Raw genomic sequence first — 24,516 nt, forward strand, 5'->3', positions numbered from 1 at the left:
GAGAGAGAATCCCAAGCAGGCTCTGTACTGTCAGTGCAGAGTCTGATGCAGGGCTCGAGCCACCCAAGTGCCCCTAAAAAATCCATCCTTATGTATTTATTTTTTAAAAAGAAGCCGCATTGAGAGTATGTGGACAATGTGAATGTCAGACTGACTATCACAGGGTATGGCCTGGTTTGAAAATAATACTGGGCATGGCTGTTTTAGGTCACATTGGTCCCTTTGAGATCATTGCTGTCCCTGTTCAGGACCCTCCCCCCAGGGTATTCCTTTTGTAAGGCAGAGTTATATTCCTGTTTTCTGTCGTTTATAGCCCCTCCCTCAGGACATTGGAATTTAGGTTCATATTCAAGAAGTTCTTCATTTCTCATAAGACAAGTAGCACTTTATTAAAGTGCCATTGTTTAATCGTTTTGGTGAAATTTGTTGTTGATGTTTTATAGCAGATTAGATACTTCTGGGGACAAATGAGAATTTTCCAATGTGAAATAAGTATTTTTTACTTAAAAAAAATTTTAATTGAAGTATAGTTGACATATAGTATTACATTAGTTTCAGGTATACAACATAGTGATTCGGCAATTATATATGTTACTAAATGTTCACCCCAATAAGTATGGTTACCATGTGACCATACAAAGTTGTTACAATATTATTGACCATATTGAAATAAGTATTCTTGTTTTGCAGATATTCTCAGTGGTTGGCCTTGGGATGTTGGTCCTCAGAATAAAAGGACTTAGCATATCTAGGTCTTAGCAGATCTTGAAATGCTGAACTTGGGTTGTTACTTAAAGAACTTAAGGACATTCAACAGCCTAAAAATAGTGTTCCTGAATTGATAATAAAATTTGTAGGGAATTTAACTTACCTTGCTAAGAGTATATATTAAAAATTACTCAGGTACTAAAATATAGTATTTGTTTGGCACACTGAGATTTATAGACAAGATAAGGGACCAGTAATTGTCTGCATCTATCTCCTGGGGGAGTTTTCTTACATTATTTTGGAAACCTAAGAAGCTGATATTCTAACTTTTTCAATGTTTGCATTTATTATTATTTTAAAAGTTTACTTATTTATTTTGGGAGTGCCTGGGTGGCTCCGTTGGTTAAGCATCAGAATTCAGCTCAAGTCATGGTCTCCTGGTTGGTGAGTTCGAGCCCCACATTGGGCTCCATTCTGACAGTGTGAAGCCTGCTTGGGATTCTCACTGTCTCCTCTCTCTCTCTGCCACTCCCCTTCTCATGCTTTCTCTCCCCTCAAAATAAATAAATAAACAACTTTTAAAAAGTTCATTTATTTTAATTTTTTTTTACATTTATTTATTTTTGATAGAGAGAGACAGAGCACAAGTGGGGAAGAGGCAGAGAGAGGAGACACAGAATCCGAAGCAGGCTCCAGGCTCCGAGCTGTCAGCACAGAGCCCGATGTGGGGCTGGAACTCCCAAACCGCGAGATCATGACCTGAGCCGAAGTCAGATGCTTAACTGACGCCACCCAGGAGCCCTATTATTCATTTTGAGAGAGGGAGAGTGTGAGCAGAGGAGGGGCAAAGAACTGCGAGGGAGAGAGAGAGAGACAGAGAGAGAAAGAAAGAGAGAGAGAATCCCAAGCAGGTTCCATGATGTCAGTGGAGAGCCAGACAAGGGGTCAACCTCACCAACCGTGAGATCATGACCTGAGCCGATATCAAAAAGTCGGATGCTTAACCAACCAAGCCATCCAGGCGCCCAATGTCTGAACTTAATACAATGTTTTGTAAAAGGATAGTGCTTTGATCTAAAGTCTTATTGATTTTGACCATACAAGTTTGGAATCTATGACCATTTTTGCTTGGGCTTAAGCCCTCTTTCAAACTTCAAACTGGGAGGGGAAAAGGCTTGGCGGTAAATATATATCTGCTTGGCAAATAATATATCTCAAGATACCCTCAAAGGTATCTTTGAGGGAAGGTGTGTAGCACCATCTCTTAATACATTTAAGAGATATTTTAGGGCCTGTAGTTATATACTAGAGTCATTTTGATTTCATAACACCTTCTTAACGTTCAGGTAGGTATTTAGTATTTATAAACTAATTTTTTTATAAGAACTTAAGGTTAAGCTAGTGAGGTTAAAGTTGTTTAAATTTAGGAGGAAAAATTATGACATTCCTAAAACTTTTTTTTTTGGTTGGGGGTGTGTAACTTCCTGTGTTTCATTTATAAACAGTAAAATACAACCTTAGTGAACAGATCAATGACACTTGACATATACCTATATCCACTACTCAGATCGATTTATTGAACATTTCCATCACCCCAGAAAGTTAGTATCAAGTTTTTCCTGCAGCATAACTATACAGAAAAGTGCGCCTGCTGAATTTTCACAAACACAGTCATGTGCCCAGCACTCAGGGCCAGGGCGGGAAACAGCAGCACTGGCTCCCCTGAAGCCCCTTGACCCTGATGTCTACTCCTCCCCCACACACTCCCAACCAGTCCCAGAACCATTGTTCTGAAAGTCCTTGAGCATACATTAGTTTGACTGTTTCAGAATTTCACATAAATGGAATTACGCAGTATGCTTCCTTTAGAGGGCTTGGCTTCTTTCGCTTAGCAATACCCTTGTGATTCACCATGTTGGTTGCTGTGTGTAGTTAGTTGTCCATTGTTCATTCTCGCTTCTGTGAGGAATTGAAGAATTCCAGCAGAGGCTTTGGGGTGGAGCCTGCTGGAGTCTCCCTTCTCAGTAAGTCCAGAGAACAGTAAGATCATCTGCATTCAATTTGATAGAAGATGAGCCTAACTCATTCCTTTGTTCCATTTCTTCTGCTCCATTTGAGGAGTGGTTGGTTCCTTCCTCCTTGTTCTCTGTAGCTCTGAAGAAGGACGTTGGTGCCTGACTGCAAGGTGAGAGGGGGAGATGGCCAGGCCCGCAGGCTCCTGAGCTACCTCTCCAACCAGCTGCCAGGAAGATGCAGAGGAGAGCGGGTCTTCCTTGAGGCCTGGGAGGAGCCCTGTGGGCCTTGGCTTCAGAGCTCCCACCCTCCTCTTGGATTGTAGGTTAGAGGCAGCTGGAGACTGAGGCATGGCTGAGGCTGGAGCGCTGTTCTGTGGGAGAAGCAGTGAACCCAGAGCCAGATGTGCTGGGGTGAGAATTCCTGCACCATCACCAGCATGAGACTTTATGCTGTCCCCTTAACTTCTCTGAACTTTGTTTTCTCATCTTTAAATGGGGATAATAATATTTGCCCTCCCATCCTGTTGTCAGAAGCAAATAAAACAGTAAATTGGAAAATCATAAATACTATACAGATATAGAGGGAAAGAACCAACATGCAATGCCTTCTGTGAGCCAGGCCTCATTGGTAATATTGCATTTAATCTTCAGAACTTTACAGGATGGGTAGTGTCATCCTTGTTTTATAGATGAGAAAACTGAAGCTTAGTGGGATTAAGAGACTTGCCCATGATTACATAGCTAACAGATGGAGGAATTTGGGTTTGATTCCAGAAATGTGGAAGGTCATGGTGACTTTGAGTCTCCAACAGGTGTGGTGGTCAGTGTGAGACTCTGGGGTTTGGAGTCGCAGTGGAGGATTCTGGACTTCCATTGTCTAACTCATTAACAACTGGCCACATGAGGCTCACTTTTGAGCACTTGAAATATGGCTGTGACTGAGGAAGTGAATTAAAGTTTAAAAACTGATAATTGATTCAATTATTGTTCTAATAATTGTGTTTGGAACAACTTGGGCATGTGGATCTCCTTTCTCGACTATAAATTTTATGAAAATGAACTATAGATCAAGTGTTTTTGATGAAAATTTAGTGTCCAAATTGAGATGTCAGTTGAGTGGAAGATATGTAACAGATTCTGAAGACTAAGTATGGCTAAAGAATGAATAACTTTTCTATTGATTACAGGCTGAGATGATACTACTTTGGCTGTAAAGTATTTCTTTTTTAATGCAGCTGCTGGAAAATTTAAAATCAGATGTGTGGTTCACACTATCTTTCTGTTGGACAGTGTTGATCCAGACTGATTCTGGATGAGTGTGTCTGAGGCTGATCCACTTGGAGGCCATGCTGCCTATGATGGGTCCCATGGCTGTTCCTTTGCCTGCGTACCTAGTCAGGGCTCGACACTGGGGAGCTTCTAAATGCCTATGGCTGCCCCTTCTAGTGTAACTGGCCTGGGGTCAGCTTTTTTCTATTGACTTGTGATGCTCTGTGTTTTTAGCGTATCAATGCAGACACATACGTACACACGTACCCACGCCTGTATGCACGTACCTTCTGTTTCTGCACTTTCTATTTTTCCATGGATCTGTTTGCTTGTTTCTGTATCAATATCACATTCTTAGTGACTGGATTTAAATATTTGATAATGATGTCACTTTCTTTAATGATTTTTAAAATCATTTTGATTATGATTTTTTAACTTCCAGATCAATATGGGAAGAACTGACATTTTTCCTCAGGTTAAGTCAACTAATCCGTGGACATGCTATCCTTTCCATTTATCTGATTATATTTTAATCTTTTCTTATTTTGTAGAATTCTTGATTTAGATTTTGCTCAAGTCATAAGTTTATGCATTACGTTTAATAAGAATTTTGCTGGTGTAAAGACTCTCTTTGCAATATATTTTCTATCTGGTTACTAAGTTTTATATCAGTTTAACTACTGAGTTGAAATCGTGTATTCTAACAATGGTAGTTGATCCTCTTGCTTTCATAGTGACCAGAAATAGAACTGATAAATAATTATTTTGTCTCCACCTTTCTGTAGTTGGTCTCGTTTCTTTTTCTTGCCTTGATGTGTTGGTTAGGATACCTAGGACAGCATTAGGTAGTAGTAATAAAAAAGGGCATTCTTTCTTTCTCTAACTTGAAGGAGAATGGCTTTACTATTTCACCATTAAATATGATGCTGGTAGTTGATTAGTCTTTCTGATGTGAATGAAATGTCCTTGGATTTCTGTTTTACTAGAATTTTATCAGAAGCACTTGTTATTAGTGGAAGCAGTTATTGAGTTTTATTAAGATCTTTTTTTTGTCTGATTTTTTAAAAAATTGAGATGTAATTGACATGTAACATTAGTTTCAGATGTATGACATAATGATTCAATGTTTGTAAGCACTGTGAAACGATCACAATAAGTCTAATTAACATCTGTCATCGTACATAGTTACAAACCTTTTTTTCTTGTGATAAGGACTTTTAAGATCTGTTCTCTTAGCAACCTTCAGTGATGTCTTGATCTTATGGCTTTCTTTGTTCCTCTATCTATAGACTTATCCCTGCCCAGCTGGCCCTAAACTTCAAACACCAGGGTGTGAGTTTACTAGGAGTTATTCTCTTAAGCCACCCGTTCCTATATTCATTTAGTCAACACATCCATTGATTTCCTGCTGAGCATGGTGCCATGTAAAAAGAGTAAGATGTAATCTGGTTGTTGCTTCCCAGAACTTGAGGTCTTTATGATACAGGCGATCAGCTTCTCGAGGCAGGATTCATCACTGTTTTCCTAGGACTTAGCACCATAGTCTGCCCTTAGTAGATGCTTAGTGAGCTTCTGTGTGGAAAGTGACCGAAGTCCTCTCTCTGTTCTAGATCCTTTGACTTTTCCTACTTCTCCCCTTCACCTCTCCCTTACTACCTGAGAGCTAATTGTTCCCTTCAGCGATCTGGATTTGGCATAAGGGAAAGGATGCTTCCTTCCTGTCCGTGGATTTGCTCTTGCCATCTCAGGGCAGATGCCTGCTTCCCGTTTCAGTATGGAGTCAGGTTACGATGCCTGTTCTCGTTCACCCAGAGTTTGTGTCTGCTTGGTGTTAGCAGCTGCACTGCCATTCCTTATGTGCAGAAAGCAATTGAACTTGCAGCCGGAGGCTTAGTGATGCAGGGCTCACCTGTGAGTCCCCTCCCTTCCTTCCCAGCTGCAGAGGTGGGTTCACATTAGAGACTTAAAGAATTCCCTAGAGAAATGATCTTTCTAAATCCTATTTCCATAGCCACACACCACCAGGCATCTGTGCACAAGCTGTAGGCATAGGGTGCCGTCTGTCTGCTTCCTTTGAGGGATTGACCAGAACAAATCTGTCTGACCACAGGATTCTTCTGCCAACTTCCCAGTGATGGACTGGATGTCACTGTGGACTGGGGTGGGAATTCGGGACAGCCCCAGTCTTCTCAGGATTAGAGTCTGTCCCTTGGGACCTGGCCACATCTGTGTTTGGGGTCTGAGTCACGGAATCCAAGAGTTAATATGAGCCAAGCCCGTAGGTCCGGGTTTGCCCTCTGCTTCCACATGTAAAGCCTGCATCTTTGAGCTTTTCGTATCCCGACCTACTGAAGTCAGTTGGATGTAAAAGTCTGTTGTAAACCCCAGAGTGCTCTTCAGATGATGCATAAGCATGCTAATGATCTGAACTGCTGTTGTACAGAATCATTTCTGTTACTGTTTACTCTTGCCAATAGATGGCACTAACATATTTCATATTTGCCTTTTCACCTGTCACTTCTGCTGTCCCTTTCAGTAGTAGGTGTCACTGCTGGTTTTTACCCTGTACCCCTAGGACCCTAACAACTCGCTTTGCTAAAAAGCCTTTCTTCCCCCCCCGCCCCCCCCCCCCAAAAAAAAGTGAAACTTAAACAATGGTTTGGGCCCAGTGGTTTTTCGAGTGTTATGAAAAAGTGCATTTCTTGAGTCACAGTTTTGGGGTGTTGGGAAGATGGGGATTTTTCTTCTTTGGAGCAAGTTCTCTTTAGGTGGATCAGTTACAGGGTGCCTGGATGGCTCAGTTGGTTAATCATCTGACTCTTGATTTCAGCCCAGGTCATGATCTCACAGTTGTAAGATCGAGCCCCCAATTGGGCTCTGTGCTGGGTGTAGAGCCTGCTTAAGATTCTCTCTCTCTCTCTCTCTCTCTCTCTCTCTCTTCTCTCTCTCCCTCTCTCTCTCTCTCTCAAAAAAAAAAAAAATAGATGGATCAGTTATCTAATAGAAGAAACCATGGCTCTAGGATGGGGCTCTGTCCCAGGCAGGGCAGAGTGATGGAGGCAGCCCCTGGCAGGGCAGATTTCTAGAAAGATGCCATCCATGTGTCTCCATCTCAGGCTATTAAGGGCCAGGTGGATGTAGGAGAGGTATGAGCTGGGGAGGCACTTGCTGGTCTGAGAAAGCCTCCTGAGGATGTAGGGTCAACATTCCTTAGGAGGGTGTGGACCCGCCAGGGCTAGGATAGCCCAATCCTAGGAAAGCCTGGGGATACCTTGTTTTGTACTTTGTAGGCCTCTCCACAGGTCTCTGTGCCCAGAGGCCATGGCAAGAGTGCCATGGTGCATCAGCAAGCAGAGGCCCCGCTGGGGTCACTTTCCTGTTGGAATAAACCTGGTGTAGGGCCAGGGGTCTTGTAGAGACTAGGCAGGGCTGGCCTGGGCTCCCCAGTTTCCTGTTTTCTCCCCCTAAGTACTAACCAAGCCCAACCCTGCTTAGCTTCTGAGATCAGATGAGATCGGGCGTCTTCAGGGTGGTGTGGCTGTAGACTCTGGTTTTCTAACCCAGTTCCGCTGAGTGCTAACACCTGCCAGATTCACAGGTCTGATTTGCGGAGGGAGTTCCTGCTCCCTAGTCATAAACCGCAATAAAAGCAGATGGTATCATCTTTGAAACTGGTCATGATAATGATGGGTGACTTTCCTGCATTTTCCATAATCGAAATGGAATGTGCTTGGACTGGCATGTTGGAAGGGCTCATGAGTGGTTATAGGATAATAGGTGGGCTACTACTGAACATGTCAGTGAGGCCAATGCGAGACAGTGAACTCGCAGATACCGTGGCCAAAATGGGATACAACATGAGTGTATGCTAACTACTTTAAAAATTAAATACAGCCTTTCTGTGTCAAGACCAGCGTGTTAAATTCACATTATGTCCAGTCTTTTGTGCTTGTGAGATAAATCAGTCTTTTGCTTTTTTACATTCTTTTCCCAATTCTGTTCTGTAATATTTTCATGTTCTTATGCATAGCTGGGCAAATGCTGTAGTTGCTGTAAATGCCCTAGGAGCCTGTGACATCTAGTCCCTGAGTCACCTTTGTGCCTGCTTGCACACAGGGCATCAGCATAACCATTGTGATGGGCATGGTCTTCAAACATTTGAAGTCCAGGCTGGGCCATTAGCTCTCCCGGGCGGGGATCTTCCATGGCATTTCTTCACCTTGGCCATTTACTGGCCATTTAGTAAAGTCTCCCTTTACTTCCTTATTTCTGGACCAGGAATAGGAAATTGAATCAACTGTGTACCTTATGGCTGGCTGTGATTTTCACGAACTTCCAGATGCAGTTTCCACCTGGGAGCAGGCCTGCTCAGGATTTGAGTCTTTTTTTGGTTTTTTTTTTATGGCTAGACTTTATTTGGGACACATTTCTTTCAGCACTCAGCATACTCAGTGTGGGTTGGGCACTCTGTTTCTTATTTTAGGGACCCAGAGATAAAGCTGGTGGTGATCCTGCCATCCCCTGGCTCTGGGCTGCTTCTCTAAAGTCCAAAGTGAACTTTAGAAAAATTAGGTATTTTTGTACACCTGCATGGATACCGCATGTGCTCCTGGGGTTCTGGCCTCAGCCGGCTCTGACCCTGCTCTGCTGCCTTTGGAGTCCTAAGAGAAGCACTTCAAGGGATGCTGCAGCCTTATTTTGGCCCCATGTCCCTGCCTCCTGCCTGGGAGCAGGGAACCCCTTTGACACCCAAGCAGCAAGTTCTTCCGTGGTAGATCAGCTCCAGGACACCCCTAGACTCTAGGAATGACCCCCAGCATGCCACTCAGAGAGTGTGAGCCCTGTCCCTCCTCCAGAGTCCACCTCCCAACAGGGCTGGGTCAGGCAGTCTACCCTGCTTGGAGAAGATGGGGGAAGGAGGAGGGGAAGGAGCTGGGTGGAACTGGACGAACTCTTCTCCGGGACGATCCAAGGAGCCAGTCGAAGTCTCAGTATGATGAGGTACTCTGTGGCCCAGCGATGAAGTGAGGCTGCCCTGGATGCTGGAGGTGGATGTTGGTGGCATCGTGTAATGCCACACCTTGGACACTATGGCACTTTTCTGCTTTTCCTATATCCCTCCTGCCATGTTTTGTGCTGTCCTTCCTCCCCACACTCTTCCATGAGGCCCTTCCTTTCTATTCATGGTCAGTCAGGCCTTGAAAGGCACCAAGTGGGGCTTTGGTGGCAGCCTCAGCAAAGGCTGTGGAATCATAAAACGTGGATGACCACACGAGAGAGCTGAGGGGTCTCATTACCCCATCCCTGTGTCCTCTGCATGTACCCTGGTATGTCGGGGGCCCCACTGAAGTCCCAGACAGCACAGAGTGTCCCCGGAGCTGTCCCTTCCCTGAGAAGTCAGTCAGCAGCACCCCACGAGGGTATTCTCTTCAGTGATAAGCAACCTTGCCCACCCAACATACCTGCCAAGAGCAGAGGCTCACCTGGAAGGGAGTAGGGAGGCAGGGGCATGGGGCAGAAACGAGTCTGCAGTATCCCTTGAAGTATTAGAGTATCATTGACTATATTCCTTATGCTGTGCCCTTAATCCCCAATGACTTATTCATTCCATAATCGGAAGCCTGTATCTCCCATTCCCCTTCACCCATTTTGTACATCTTCCCCTCACACCTTTCCTCTGGCAACCATCAGTTTGTTTTCTGTTAGATGTCCTGGCTCTTGGTAGGTAACCACCTAAAAAATGAACACACTGTGTCGTACAAATAGGACTTAGCTGTGAGGCAGGCAGGTCACCAGGGCTACCTGTTCCTACTACTCATGTAGCATGTTCAGGCCAAACTAGTGGCTCTCAGAGTGGGGCCCTGGGCCAGTAGCATCGGCATCATTAGGAACTTGTCGGTAATGCAACATTTCAGGCCCCATCCCAGATTCCTGAACTGGAAACTCTGGGGCTGAGGCTCAGCAATCTGTGGTCTAACCAGCCCTTCAGGCGATTCCGATCCACACTCAAGTTTGAGAACCTCCGTTTCTGTTCTTGGTCACCATTCTGGTCCGTATTCTTGAATCACCTCTGGAAGTTACCTCAGGTTGCAGAAGCTCCTTTTCTCCTGAGGTAACTGGGCAATTGCTCATTTGCTACCTTGTGGCAGCTGTTGAATGATCAGATTTATGGTGATTTAATTTTTACAGTGGTATTTAGCTTTCCATGTGTTTATCTCATGTCCTGAACTCGCACAGAAACTCCTAGAGAGCAAGGATCTTGATTTACCTTTTTAAAAATATATATTAATTTATTGATTTGAGAGAGCACAAGTTGGGGAGGGGCAGAGAGAGGGAGAGAGAGAGAATCCCAAGGAGGCTCTGCACTGTTGGCATAGAACCCGGCGTGGGGCTTGATCTCACGAACCATGAGATCATGACTTGAACCAAAACCAAGAGTTGGACACTTAACTGGCTGAGCCACCCAGGTGCCCATGGTTTATATTTTTTAAATGAGTCTAGCTCAGCGTCTTTCAGTGACAGTTGCTAATCACTGGCTGCTACTTGAAGGCTGCTGTTTTCTCATCACTCCAGCAGGCCAGACTGCCTGAAGCAAGTGAGCCTTGGCATTAACTCTGCTGCTTGTTTCCATCTTTACCCTGACTTTACCCACTTTGTTCATCCTCCCAGAGTAACTTCCTTCCTGCCACCTGGGCAGGGATGCTGGTCACATAGTAATGGCAGTGTGCCTCTCCCAGATCCCCCGTGAGTGAGTGAGAAGTGCAGGTTAAATACACCTCATGAGGGCCGTGTGGGCGTGTGTTTCTAGGCTGTGGGGTGTCCTAGAGGGCCTCCCCTTCCTTTCAAGAGGGGTTTCCAATTCTGTGGTGAGGTTTTATAGCTTCTCTCCAGACCAGTCTTGAACTTTAGGGAGAACCGTAGAGATTGAAGAGCTTAAAAATGAAGGTGCCCTCCCGGCCCTCAGTTGCTGGCCGCAGAAGTGGGCCCACTGCAGGTGGCGTGGTTTCTGGACATGGCCTTGGCTAGAGGGGGCTGGCCTTTCTCCTCTCCTCTCTGGGGCCATTGTGGTGAAATGGTCACCAAGGAATGTGATTGATGTGACTGATTATTTGCTAAATGTTATCCGGGCGACTTTGATATTGAGCTGGATTTTTCAAGGGGAGGCAAGGATTCAGACAGGCAGCGGAAAAAGGGACATGTTTCTTTTTCTTTTTTTTTTTTTAAGTTTATTTATTTTTGACAGAGAGAGAGGCAGAGAATGAACAAGGGAGAGGCAGAGAGAGATGGAGACACAGACTCGGAAGCAGGCTCCAGGCTCTGAGTTGTCAGCACAGAGCCTGACGCAGGGCTCGAACTCACAAACTGCGAGATCATGACCTGAGCTGAAGTCAGATGCTCAACCAACTGAGCCACCCAGGCGCCCCAAAAGGGAGATGGTTCAAATGGGCCAACGGTGCAGGCAAACCTGGGGAAAAGCAGGCTGTGTTGGCCCAGTGGTGGCAGGGTGGGCGGGCTCCGTGCACATTTGTGTAGGGGTGGGACGGAAGGCGAGGCCGCAGAGGGTTTGCGTGTGAGGCTGGGAAACCTCCATGTACACTGAGGGGTTGTCAGGAGGAGGTGGGAGCACCAAGAGGAGTGTCACAGGTCAGCGCATCTGGCAGCTGAGTGTGGGCTGGAGAGGGCTGCGACACCCCCGTCACTACTGCGGGGTGTTAGAGTTAGCCTCTTGGCTCAGAGCTTCAGCCGTGTTGGTCCGGGGCCCTGGGCCATCAAGAGGAAGACACTGTGAGGCTGGGAACTGTGGTAACTATGGACTAGAGTTTGCTCTACAAGGGAAAACTGACATGGAGCTGGTAACAGATATTGGAAAAAATACAAAATAAGAGAACGTCCAGGAGCAGGCCAAACTCTAGAAATAATACGGCCTGTAGCCATTTAGATGAAGTGCTTACCACTTATGCCTGATTAGCCTCAGTAACAGTTCTGAGTGTGGTTAAGTGGGTGCAGTTAGCTTTATTATGCTTTTAGTTGGGTTCTTCATCTGATTCTTCTTGAAGCTTGTTTGTTTTGTCAGAACTTAAAAAAAAATTTTTAATGTTTATTCATTTTGGAGGGACAGAGCACCAGTAGTGGAGGGGCAGAAGAGAGGGAGACACAGAATCCGAAGCAGGCTCCAGGCTCTGAGCTGTCAGCACAGTCTGATGTGTGGCTCAAACTCTGACCGGCAAGATCATGACCTGAGCGGAAGTCGGATGCTTAACCGACTGAGCCATCCAGGTGCCCCTGTTTTGTCTGAACTTTAAAACACATAAAGGAAAATTAACTTTCAGGGCAATAGAAGTAAAAAAATGGAGATTTCTAGGGCGGGGCTGAGATAGTCTGGAAGTGCTTAGCAGAGGTGGTAACTTTCATTAGGCCTTGGAGACCAGAGGTTGGTATTTGTTCTTATTGTGACCTCAGCATCGTGTGGGATTTGGGGGAAGGAGGTATAGGAATTGGCTTGGGCTGCCATCCCAGAATACCGCACACAGGGAAACTTAAACAGAAGAAATTTATTTTCTCGCAGTTCTGGAGGGCCAACGTACCAAATCAAGGTGCCGCCCAGCTGGTTTCCGGTGAAGCCCCTGTCAGCTCGCAGATGGTCTCCTTCTTGCTGTGTTCTCACATGGCCTTTTCTGTGTGTGGGGAGGTGGGTGTGTGGGGTGTGGTTGGGGAATTGCTCTGGTGTCTCTTCCTGTTCTTATAAGGACTCCAGCCCTATCAGATCAGGGTCCTATCCTGATGGCCTCACTGAACCCTAATTACCTCCTTAGAGGCCCTGTCTCCAAATACAGGCACATTGGGGGTCAAGGCTTCATCACGTGAATTCGGGGGTTGGTGGGTGGGTCACACAGTTCAGTTGTAACAGGAGGCCCGTGTTGCTTAGCCATCTATCTGGCATCAGGGCAGGATGTGGACTGGGTGGAAAGGAGAGAGCGGTCAGGAGACCTGACCAAGGATAGGAGGAGGGGAGAGGCGTGGAGGACGTTGAGAGGGTGGCCGCCAGAGAAGAGAGGGAGGGCCTGGTCGGCCTGGTGCATTCTTTCAGGTCTCTCCATGTTCTCTCCTGGTATTCAGGAGCCAGCATTGTTTACAAAAGGATGCTTCTTCAGGCTGGAGTGTCACTGAAGTTCAGTTTCTTTTGTCCTCATGCTTGAGTCCTTTTGCTGCAAAGAGCTCACATCCAAGTTCTTAGAATCACTCCCCCCCCCCCCCCCCCCCAGAAAGCAGACTTCAATGTCCAAAGAAGTGTGTGGAGGCTTTACCTCCTACGTCAGGCAGCATCTATTAACATTGACAGGAAAAGGAGCAGGATTTCTCACCATCTTCCTTTGAGGGACCAGTCTAGACTATTTCATGGGAATAGTCCCCTTTCAGGTAAAGAAGGAGGAGTTTTACGGAGTGGCTGGGAAGGGAGAAAATAAATGAGCTTGAGGAGGGCGTCCCCACTGCCTCCATACCCAGGTGAGGTGAGAGAGGCAAGGACCAGAAATCCTCAAAGGGGCTCGAAACAATATCGGGGCGGAATGTTCTGAGGACAAGGAAGACCTTCCCCTACTGCTCTCCAACTATACTTCAAGGAGCTGAATGGCTCTCAAAAGTGAGCTAAGAGAAAAGACACAACAACCCACCGCCCCAGAAGGTGAGGCCTGGGCCTGAACAGATGCGAGCCCCTTTGTTCGCAGAGCTGGGAGGCTGGTGGGGTGGTGCGGGGCTAATGTGAGCCGCATAATGGGCGGTGCCTTTCATATGCAGAGCAGCCCTTTGATCTGAGGGGGATGAAAGTGCTGAAAAGTGGAGAGGCTCGATGGGGGACCTTTGTCTTTGACAATAAAGGCATCTGCCGGACTCGAACCCCCTCGCTCGCTCCTTCAGCCCATGGGCTCCCGCAACAATGCCTCAACTGGGACCTGGGTCTCCCCACAGCTGAAGAAGTCTCAGGAAACAGAAAGAAGCATGCTGCAAATGTTGGACAGGGAGCTTAATCGATTCTTTCCACAGCCCAGAAAGAAAGGAGAGAGAAGAACTGTAGGGACGCAAGGGGAGAGTGGAAGGGGAGATGTGGGGGGGGGGGTAGATCTGGGGGGAAGAGGGGGCGGGTGGGAAGGAAGGGTGGCATTTGAACACTGGATCAAACTCTCTGGTAATAAGCTTGTTACTTTTCCGAAGACAGTGCAGATGGGGTGAGTATGTGTCACTGGAGGGTTGGAGAGGAGTATTCAGCTAATAAGACATGTTTTGGGGGTCAACTGACACTTTAAAAAAAAAAGATAGTATAAGGCAAGCCCTAATATGAAAGCAGACATCCATTCAGATGTTTCCAGAGGGGAAAAGAAAGTCCTTTTAAGTCTGTACACTGTCAGAAACTATGCTAATTGGAGTTTTACTAGAATTGTAATAATTTCCAATAGTTCTTTCTTTCTTGCTGTCTCTTACTCTTCTTGAAATCTTAACCAAGACTCAAAACAAAGCACTTGGCATTTGGCCTAGAGACGTTCTGCTTGTTTTTGAGTCTATTCTGTGGGTAGATGTACTCCTTGGAAGTAAGCCTGATGGTTCAGCCAGTGCTATATCATGGAGTTGGATGTTCATCCAGGCGTCATGGGAATGGCTTGGGAGGGAGTGGATAGGCATGTCCTGTATAGGGCTGTCCCTTCAAGGGCTGTGGCTTTTGGTAGGGGTTTGGGAGAGAAGGGAGTGTGGTGGTTTCGGCATCTCTCGTATGCCTAGCTCTCTGCTATTTCAGAAGAGTCTGAAGGGTCTGAAATAGGAGTATGGTTTTGTGGATGTTTTCCTCCAGAGGTGGAAATTGACCCGATATAGTGATCTCTGAGTGAAGGGTATTGATTAACAGACACAGAGGGTGACTTTGAGGCTGTCTCTGAATCTTTTTACCTGAGTGGCACTGTTATAACCAGGATAGGGCATCCAGGAGAAGTGGGTACTTAGAGGAGGGTACTGTCCTTTCTTAGAGGTGCATGGGTCCTAATCAACTGGGACTTGCTTTGGAAGAAGTAGGCTTTAGACACCTTGGAGAGGTCAAGGCTGGTCTTGCTGCCCATCCTGCTGTTCTATCCAGCTTCTTACTGGAAAGAGCATGAAATTTGGAAGATATGAATCTGGGTTTGAATCCTGGCTCCCTCATTTCTTCTCTTTTTCATGTGGGGCAAGATACTGAACCTTTCTGAATCCATTTCCTCCTCTGTAAAGAACCTTGGTAAAGGACCCAGTGCATAATAGACATTTGATGGAAGCTGGTGGTGACCTTTGCTCATGCCACTCTAAGTGGTTGGGCTTATCACTACCTACTCAATATGCCCTAATACCCCATCCCTGTTGACACATCTTTACACCCTCGGTTCCTCTTGCCTTGCTCCATTTCTTCATTCCTAGGCATTCTTTCCAAACTAGCAGGAAAAACCAGGACAACCTTGGGGTTGAATTTTATTTCTTTTCTTTTTCTTTTTTTTTAACGTTTATTTATTTTTGAGACAGAGAGAGACAGAGCATGAACAGCAGAGGGGCAGAGAGAGAGGGAGACACAGAATCTGAAACAGGCTCCAGGCTCTGAGCTGTCAGCACAGAGCCCGACGCGGGGCTCGGACTCATGGACCGTGAGATCATGACCTGAACCGAAGTCGGACGCTTAACCGACCAAGCCACCCAGGCGCCCCTGAATTTTATTTCTGAATCCAGTAGTTTGCCACCTTACTTGCCTTTACTCCAAGTGTCCATCTTGGAGTGATTGGTTCAGGAGCCAGTCTTGTCAGTGATTGTCTCAGGATCTGGTTTTAAGCCAATCAGCATGCAGAATTCCTCTGGCTATTCTCATTGGTGTAGGTGTGAGCATGTGTCCTAAGTTGGTGCAAATCAATGGAAGAGACAGAGAGAGAGGTTAGAACAGAGGTTTTCATTTGCCCTGGGTAGGCTTGAGTTTTCTAGTTATAAGGGTGTCCAAAAATAAAGCAGTTACATAGATCAGGAGAGCCCTGAACTTCCCATGCTCCTCTGCTTTGGCCTTTCTGCTGTGTGAGAGTCTGTTTCCCTTTGGTTTAAACTAACTTAGGCTCTGTTCATCCTGATTCCCACTGTCCCTGTGACTGCTCCATATAAACCCATTCCTTATCTGAAGTCACCATTTTTCTTTATCAAATATGTATTCTAAACAATGTAGTATTGGGTCTTGCTTTCGAATTATTCTATAATGGAACTGGATTATGTACATTCTTCTGTGTCTTGCTGGTTAAGCAAAATTGTGTGATATTCACTCACACTAATGTGTATGGCCATGATTCATTTTCATGGTTGTGTGGCATCTACCACAATTTTTTAGTTCTCTTCTTGATGGACATTTGGGCTGTTTCCAGGGTTTTGCTGTTTCAAGTTATTTTGCTATAAACATCATCATAGTAGTCTCCTAGAACACATATGTGAGAGCTTCCTTCCCATATGCTATGGTTTTCCTCTTTATTTAATTGAACTGTAGTCAGGAACACTGGGATGACTCTCTAGGGACACTTTTCTGAGCCTCGGTCTTCCTGCTTTGACTCCTCTTTAACCCACTTCAAAGGCTACTGTCTCCTTGGTTTCAGGAATTAGGTACCTGTGATCTCCAGCCACTTTCCACCTTCTGCTGGCTCCACAATGATCCCCTCACTGCTCCCTAGCACGGTCTTAGACATGCTATTCCCTTCTACCAAGAGAGGAGACCACCATTTTTGGTAGTAGGACAGGCTTCTTCAAATTCTTTGAGAGCCAACCCAGCTGTGTCTCTCATGTGGAGAACCTGAACTAGCCATAGATTGGCTCCTCCTGTTTGTAAGATGCCCTAGATCCTTCCTAGTGGGGCTGTGGTGAGGGCAGGAGCTGGGGCTGTCGCCCCCTACTGGTTTGTAGGGCTACCCTAACAAAGTACCACATACTGGTGGCTTAAACCAACAGAAACATATTCTTCAATAGTTATGGAGACTAGAGGTCTTAAGTCAAGGTGTCAGCAGGGCCGTGCTCCCTCTGAAAGGCCTGGAGGAGAATCCTTCCTCGCCTCATCCAGGTTCTAGTAGTTGCTGACAATTTTGGCATTTCTTGGCTTATGGATGCATCACTCCAATCTCTGCCTGTGTCAGTCATCACATGGCTGTTTTCTCACTGTGTGCCTCCACGGTATCTTCTCTCTGTGCATGTTTTGTCAGTGTCCAGATTTCCCCTTTGTGTAAGGATACCATTCAGATTAGGGCCCACCCTAAAAACCTCATCTTAGCTTGATTACATCTGCAAAGACCCTATTTCCAAATCAGGTGAATCACATTCACAGGTAACAGGGATTAGGATGAGCTTGTCTTTTGGGGGGAACAAAATTCAACCCACAACATCTTCTTTTTACCTTTTCTGCTGCATCTATAGCTGGCTAAGGAGGTGACTTTTGGATTGACTTTTCTTGCCTGACCTGTGGGGACTTTCGCTTATCGTGTGGTGATGGGAACTCCTTCTGCCAGGAGCTCTATCCTCTGTTTTCCTTCTTTCTTTCTGCGCTTCAGCATGAACCTGGGAAACTCTGGCTTCCATCCCAGTCACTCATGGAGTCTTCACTGTGACCAAATGAGATGATCACTGGACATTAGCTGTTTGTACATTGGGCTTACTGGTTGTCTTTGCAGTGGCCACATTCCTGCTGCCCTCTGGGGAGAGACTGGCTTCTGGTGACATGCTGGAAGCACCCTCCTGGGACAAGGTTGCAGGACTCTCCTCCTCCATCTTGTTCATACTCCCTGAGGACATGTTGTGTCCCACAACCCCCTGGTCATGCCAGCTGTGCCTCTTCCTGGACCCTTGCTGGCTGTTCCTGTCATGCTCCATCTGTCTGTCCTGGGCTTATATAGACTTGGTTGCTGCCACACTCACAGCTCTTGCTGCAATCCTGTGGCTGCCCAGGCTGCTGCCACTCCTGTCGTTGCCCCTTTGTCAGGTCCTGGAGGCTCCATTACTATAGGAGAGTATGTGCTTGGGATAGAATACACCGGCCCTTCCGTGAACAGAGGTCTCTTGGAGGTACATTGGATTCCCTCACCCCAGCGTAACCAGAAGAGGTGGCTCAGACACCACAGGGACCATATGGAGGCTTCTGATGAACACCTGACCTGATTCCCTTCTCCATGGAGCCCCATGGCCTGTGCCAAGGGGAGGAGAAACAATTGAGGGAGAGAAGACCCGAATGTGAGACCAGAAGGGTCTGTTCCCCTTCTTTTCTGAAATGGAGAAAATCAAATGCTTCCAAGTGGAAGAACAGTATGTGCAATCTCCCATTTGATGCAGGAATGCCCTCCTATGGACATTCCAATTTTGCTTGAACAGTCCCAGTGCCAGGGAGAGCAATATTACAGTCTCCAAGCCACATCCTTGTACACTTACATATTACACACTCGTGCTAGTGTTTCTGTAGGAGAGATCTCTAGGAGTAGGACACACACATTTTCCATTTTGATGACTGCTAACAAATTGTGTGTGTATGGAAACACACATTGTATTGATGTATACAAAAATGAGTACATGGCAATTATGGAGAGACATGGAACTCCAAAAGAAGGAAGGACTTTCTAATAGTTAAAAATGTTGCACAGCAGAGCACCTGACTTGAGATAGAAAGCATTCAAAAAGAAGAGCTTGGTACACTGAGAACCTCTCCAAGGTGGTAAATCCCTTTGCCAAAAAACCACTGGTGGTTTATTTGGCCCTGAGTCCTTCCAAATGTAACACATCTTCCAGGTGAGTCTCCAGGAACAGCAAACGTTTTGCAGGACGTGTCTCAAAGCACTCTGAGCCCGTCTCTTTGTGTGTTTGCACACTGGGGGTGCCACTGGGCTCTGCTTGTCCTCTGTCATAGACACGGGCATGTCCTTTGTATCCCCAGCAGGGTTGGCCTGAGTTCTGCCAGGACCCTCCACTGATGGCTTCAAGAGATACACGAGTTTTTCCCAACAGGAGAGACGTCTAACTATGGATCTAAAGGGACACCCTGAAGGTAGCAGGAATGGCCAGTTGCAAGCTTCAAGTGTAGCTGCTGCTTCACGTGGTCAAGGACAAAAATCTTTACAGGTTTCAAGGGAAGTAACCTGGTTGGCTCTGAGGTCTTGGGGGGCCTTTGGTTCCTTCCTCTGGTGGCCTCCGGTGACATGTGTGGCATGCTTTTTATAACGTGTGGCTCGTCAGGCCAGCAGCATGGCGTTGGGGTGTGGAGGATGGGCTGATGAGTGCCATGCCCGTGGTCCCCATTGTGATGTGTTGTGCACATCAATCACTTCTCTTTTGCTGATCAGGATGATGTTGCTCTAAACAACCTTATGCCCTTGAGTACATACTCTCCTTGTATTCTTGTTGCTGCAGGCCCCCCGGGAGGTGCTGAGCTTGCCCACTGTGTGGCTGCTGTGGGCCAGGTAATGCTATCAACCAGGTTTGCTGCTCCTGGCACTGCTTTCAATGGCAGGGAAAACTGGAGCTCAGGGGCAAGGTAGTGCCTGTGATGGCCCATCCCTTTCTGGAGCTTCTGCCTCCACCTAAACTCCCATGGGGTGTTTGTTTCTACTGGACTGCCCTCTGTGACCTGTTGCCATCAAACACCCTTTTGTTCTGTCCCACTCCCAACAGCCACCCCCTTAGGACAGGGATAGAATCTTTTCCCCCAAATGCAGCTCCACCTCCCAGAGGGCAGCCTGACTCAGTGGAGTGGGGAGGGGAGGGGCTCCTGTTATTATTACCATTATAATGCAAATACATCATGCTAATGACTTTGCTGACCCCCTCCAGGTGCTCAGAGTTCTAATATTTTACCATCCCCACCTTTTGTCCTCTTTCCCCTAATGTGTCTTGCTTTGCCCTCAGGTGAAAAGAGTGACGGTGAGTGACAGGGATCTATGTAAGGCATTTGCCACTCAGGAATTTTCTAAGAGACTTGGTTGCCCTACGTCAGCACAAGTAGCTTGGCAAGATAGTAACCATACAGGAGGCATAATCCGTGGAACTTTCCCGTGCATTCCAAAAGCTAGACTTGAGAATGTATGTAGTATGTGGACTTCTTCTGAAATGATGTTTTGGGTGGTGGTTTCTAGGTTCGGCCACACATAGTTTTGTCTGCATGGAGAACTGTAGAAGCAATTTTGTTTCAGAAGCATGCTGGTCCCAGAGCCCACATCCTTCCCGGTGAGGATATGAGTCAGACTTCAAAAACTATGGTGTAGAGGGGCGCCTGGGTGGCGCAGTCGGTTAAGCGTCCGACTTCAGCCAGGTCACGATCTCGCGGTCCGTGAGTTCGAGCCCCGCGTCAGGCTCTGGGCTGACGGCTCGGAGCCTGGAGCCTGTTTCCGATTCTGTGTCTCCCTCTCTCTCTGCCCCTCCCCCGTTCATGCTCTGTCTCTCTCTGTCCCAAAAATAAATAAAAAACGTTGAAAAAAAAAAATTAAAAAAAAAAAAAAACTATGGTGTAGAGAGATGTCATTCATCCGGGGTCAGAGAACCGAGCCAGGGATTGACTGCAGGGCAGTGCATACCAGCAGCTCTGTCTCTGGAGACAGTTCATATTTGAAAGAGTTGGCTGTGTTAGCTCTTCATTTCTTCAGGTTCTTGAAGCTCTAACCCTGACTTAATTCCCTCAGTGACTCCCAGCCCCGCATTTGGCGTCACCTGTGGGTGAATGTGGGGCAGTTCATGTATTTATGGGAGGTGCCCATAAGGGGGCTGCGGCACAGGCTCGGCATGGTTTACGTGCAGCTGTTACAAAGCACGGAGCAGCTCTGGCTGCAGTGTGGACTGATACCCAAGATTAAAGGAAATAAGCAAGCTACAGAGCAGTGGGTAGACCATGCTGAGATTTATGTCAGCCGTGAATTGGTGGATACTGGGCTGCAATCCGTGGTTTGGAAGACACTGGCTTAGCAGGTTCGTGGGAAAACCAAGCCATTTGGGTGTCTGGTAGGAGAAGGCTTATCTGAGATCTTGGAGAAATGAACCTGAGTCTTTGTAGGATTGTCTGAAATCATCTGTAGAATTCTGCCTGGATTTCTCCTTGGGGCCTGCCTGAGTCAGCCTGAGCCCAGAGCAGAGGTCCTGGTGACGAGGGATAGAAGCAGAAAAACATTCACCTGTAGCCCAGAAGGTTGACCTATGCCTGCATAGTTTCATAAGGATCAGCTATGTGCCGGTTGCTACATTCATAAAGGGTCTCATGACTGCTGTAAATTTCACCGATAGTTAATATCAAGCTGAATGACAAACATTTTAGAAACCTGCGCAAGTAGTTTTATGAGTAGAATTCGAAGAAGACATTTATGACTTAAAACTCCCTGCACGTCCCCTTCCCCCTTGAGCACTAAGCATATAACCACCAGCTTCATACAGCGAAAATGCAGCTCTCTGTGCCCACAGGGTCCTGTCCCGTGCAAGCTAACTACTCTAAGTTGTACTGTACAACGTCTCAAGGATTCTTTCTTGGCCATTGTGCTCAAGGATCTCGCAACACTAGTGATGTGGGGGGAAAAAAGCAGAAGAAAAAAGATTCAATTTCCTTACAACTTACAGCCTATTGACAAGTCCCTGAGGCAGGCAGAGTGACTGACATTCCTCTGGGAGCTCAGCTGTCTCGGTAATGACACTTTGCTAAGGGCAAAAAGCAGTCTTAGCTTAACATTATCCCAACCTTTAGGATCCTGTAAGTCTACTTTAACATATAAAGATTCCTTTGAAAACTTCCCTTATCTTCCCCCTCCCCCCACCCCAGGATATAGGTTGGCAAACATATTCCAAGCTTATGGTCCACTCATTTACATCTGAAGGGTCTCATGACTGAGGTTTTATTAGACAGTAAATGACCTTTTCCTAAAAGTAGCTAGCCCCCTCAGGATCCTGGAAACCTTGTTTCCAAAATACCTTAGAGACTTACACTATCCCTGACCCCCTGCAACCTGAAGGTATATAATCAGTCACCTGTCACAACCCCAGTGCAGCTCTTTCTGCCCATGGGTCCTGTCTCCCTGCTTTGATAAAACCACCGTTTTGCACCAAAGACGTCTCAAGAATTCTTTCTTGGCCATTGAATCTGAACCCCAATGCTTCAGACCACATCACTAGGACAGCTTTGGATTGGGGGTGGTGGGGACACCTCTGGGGTGCCTCTGGGCTCCTGCATCCAGCTTGCTTTCTCACTGGCAAGGCTGTAGGAAACCTTCATTTGTCCCTTCTTGTAGTCACAAATTTCCCTTTTTCTTTTCTATGACTTGCTGTAGTCATTAATGTTATCTTATGGATAAGGAGGAGGATTCAGGCTGCCTGTGCTTCAAAAACAATGTTTGCCAAACCCTGGCTTTTAATTCCACAATCCTCTTGTCTTACGGTATAATGTATAACTTTAGTATTAATTCATGGAAAGGCATTTATTTGAATCCTTAAGGGTCAAAAGAACACAAAGAAAAAAGCGGAGGAGATATCTCTACATCTGTCTATCGTGTCATCTGTCAGCTTTTACACACAGAGACTGTCCATGGACGGATACATAAGTCACTGGAAGTGATTGTTTTTAGGGAGGATGATTCAGGTACAGGAACAGGAGGGAGTTCTTTTTCTTAGTACTGCTTGGAATTTTTACCATATTCATATGAACTATTAAAAAAAGGGTAAGCTGAGCCTGACACGTTTTAACTTGTGTCTCCAAACGCTTCCCTTGAAGTCCTAACCCTCAGGACCTGAGAATGTGATCTTATCTGGAAATGGGGTCTTTGCAGATGATTTAGGATGAGGTCATTGGGGTGGGCACTAATCCAATATGACTGTGACTGTGTCCTTATACAAAGGGAAAATTTGGGCATACCTGTTCAGTTGGTGGAGCATTGGACTCTTGATTTGGGCTCGGGTCACGATCTCACGGTCATGAGATCAAGCCCCGCATCAGGCTCTATGTTGGGTGTGGAGCCTGCTTAAGATTCTCCGTATCCCTCTCTCTCTGGCCCTCCCCTGCTTCTGCATGCACTCTCTCTCTCTCTCAAAATAAATAAATACCACTACTGCTACTCTTTAAAAAGTAAAAAATAACAAATAATGAAAACAAAAAATAGAAAGGGGAAATTTGGGCACAGACATACGTGGGGAGTAAGCCATATGGAAACTTGGAGTTATGTGGCCACCAGCTAAGGAATGATCAGAAGCTAGGAGAGAGATCTGGAACAGATCCTTCCCTAATTCCTTCAGAGGGAACATGGCCTTGCCAGCACCTTGATTTTGGACTTCTGGCCTCCGGAACTGTGAGACAATACTTTCTGTGGTTTAAGCCGCCCAGGTTGTGGTACTTTGTTATGGTGGCCCAAGAAATCTAATACAACTCGTGACTAAATGTTAGCAGAGGCTCCAAAGAAAGGGATTGGATGGAGAGGAGAAGGTGGTGGGTGGCACAGAGTTGGTTAGGGAGGAGGTGAGGGGGGCCGCGTGCTTAGCCTGGGCCACTCAGCCAGACCCCTGTACTTTCTCCTTTGCCTTGCCTTCCCTTCCTGGTTGTCTGCCTCGGCTCTCATCGGGGCAGGCTGCCCGCTGTACCTGGGCTTGTTGGCTGTCCAGGAACAGTGCCAGGTGTGATTCCATAACCCTAGGAGGCTAGGTCAGTGACAACGCCCCATCAGGATAAACCTCTTGGAAGGTGTCTCTGTGGTCACTGTAACCAAATACAGTTGTTTCTGAGGAATTTACTAATCTGTGAGTCACATCCTGAAACTCCAAATTTGTCAGACTGACTCAGGCTTTGCCAAGCACAGCAAGGAGAGTAAATTGCATAAGAATGACCGACAATCATTAATCTTGTCAGACTGTGGGGCTTCTGAGATGCCAGAGTAGGTCTCTAAGGAAGCTGAGTCTGGACCACCATGGTTTTAGTTGGGTGAGTTTGGGGCTTTGTATTGTTTTTGTGGAGCCCTCATGTGTTCCCTGACTCCTGCTCTGGGGCCCTCGAGACTTCCTGCAGAGCACCGGGGGGTGGTTGCCTCCTCCAGCTGCCAAGGCAGACACAGAGGGCCACCCCTGGTTTGCCCCAAAGAAGGCACCTCCAGCAGTGCCTCTATGGCCCTGCCCCTGGTTGGATGGAGCTTGATCATCAAAAGTAATGGGGCGCCTGGGTGGCGCAGTCGGTTAGGCGTCCGACTTCAGCCAGGTCACGATCTCGCGGTCCGTGAGTTCGAGCCCCGCGTCAGGCTCTGGGCTGATGGCTCGGAGCCTGGAGCCTGTTTCGGATTCTGTGTCTCCCTCTCTCTCTGCCCCTCCCCCGTTCATGCTCTGTCTCTCTCTGTCCCAGGAATGAATAAAAAACGTTGAAAAAAAAAAAAAATTTTAAAAGTAAATATAAGAAGCAAAGACAAACATCCTAGCAAGGCTTTGGAAGCCTGTCATGAACAGATGAAATGTCTTCAGGATAAATGACATTTGACTACACTGAGAAGGGACTGGATAAGGCCCACTATGT

The 24,516-nt window shown here is 46.6% G+C and overlaps 1 protein-coding gene across 7 annotated transcripts in view; it reads left to right on the forward strand.

The window, feature by feature from the left end:
• The window catches only part of TRABD2A (TraB domain containing 2A), a 60,067-nt gene that overhangs the window by 16,318 nt on the left and 19,233 nt on the right, over positions 1 to 24,516 (forward strand). The gene's annotated exons all lie outside the window — the stretch shown is intronic.

The sequence above is a fragment of the Neofelis nebulosa genome, chromosome 9 (genome assembly GCF_028018385.1).
Source record: "Neofelis nebulosa isolate mNeoNeb1 chromosome 9, mNeoNeb1.pri, whole genome shotgun sequence".
In the NCBI taxonomy this organism is placed as follows: domain Eukaryota; kingdom Metazoa; phylum Chordata; class Mammalia; order Carnivora; family Felidae; genus Neofelis; species Neofelis nebulosa.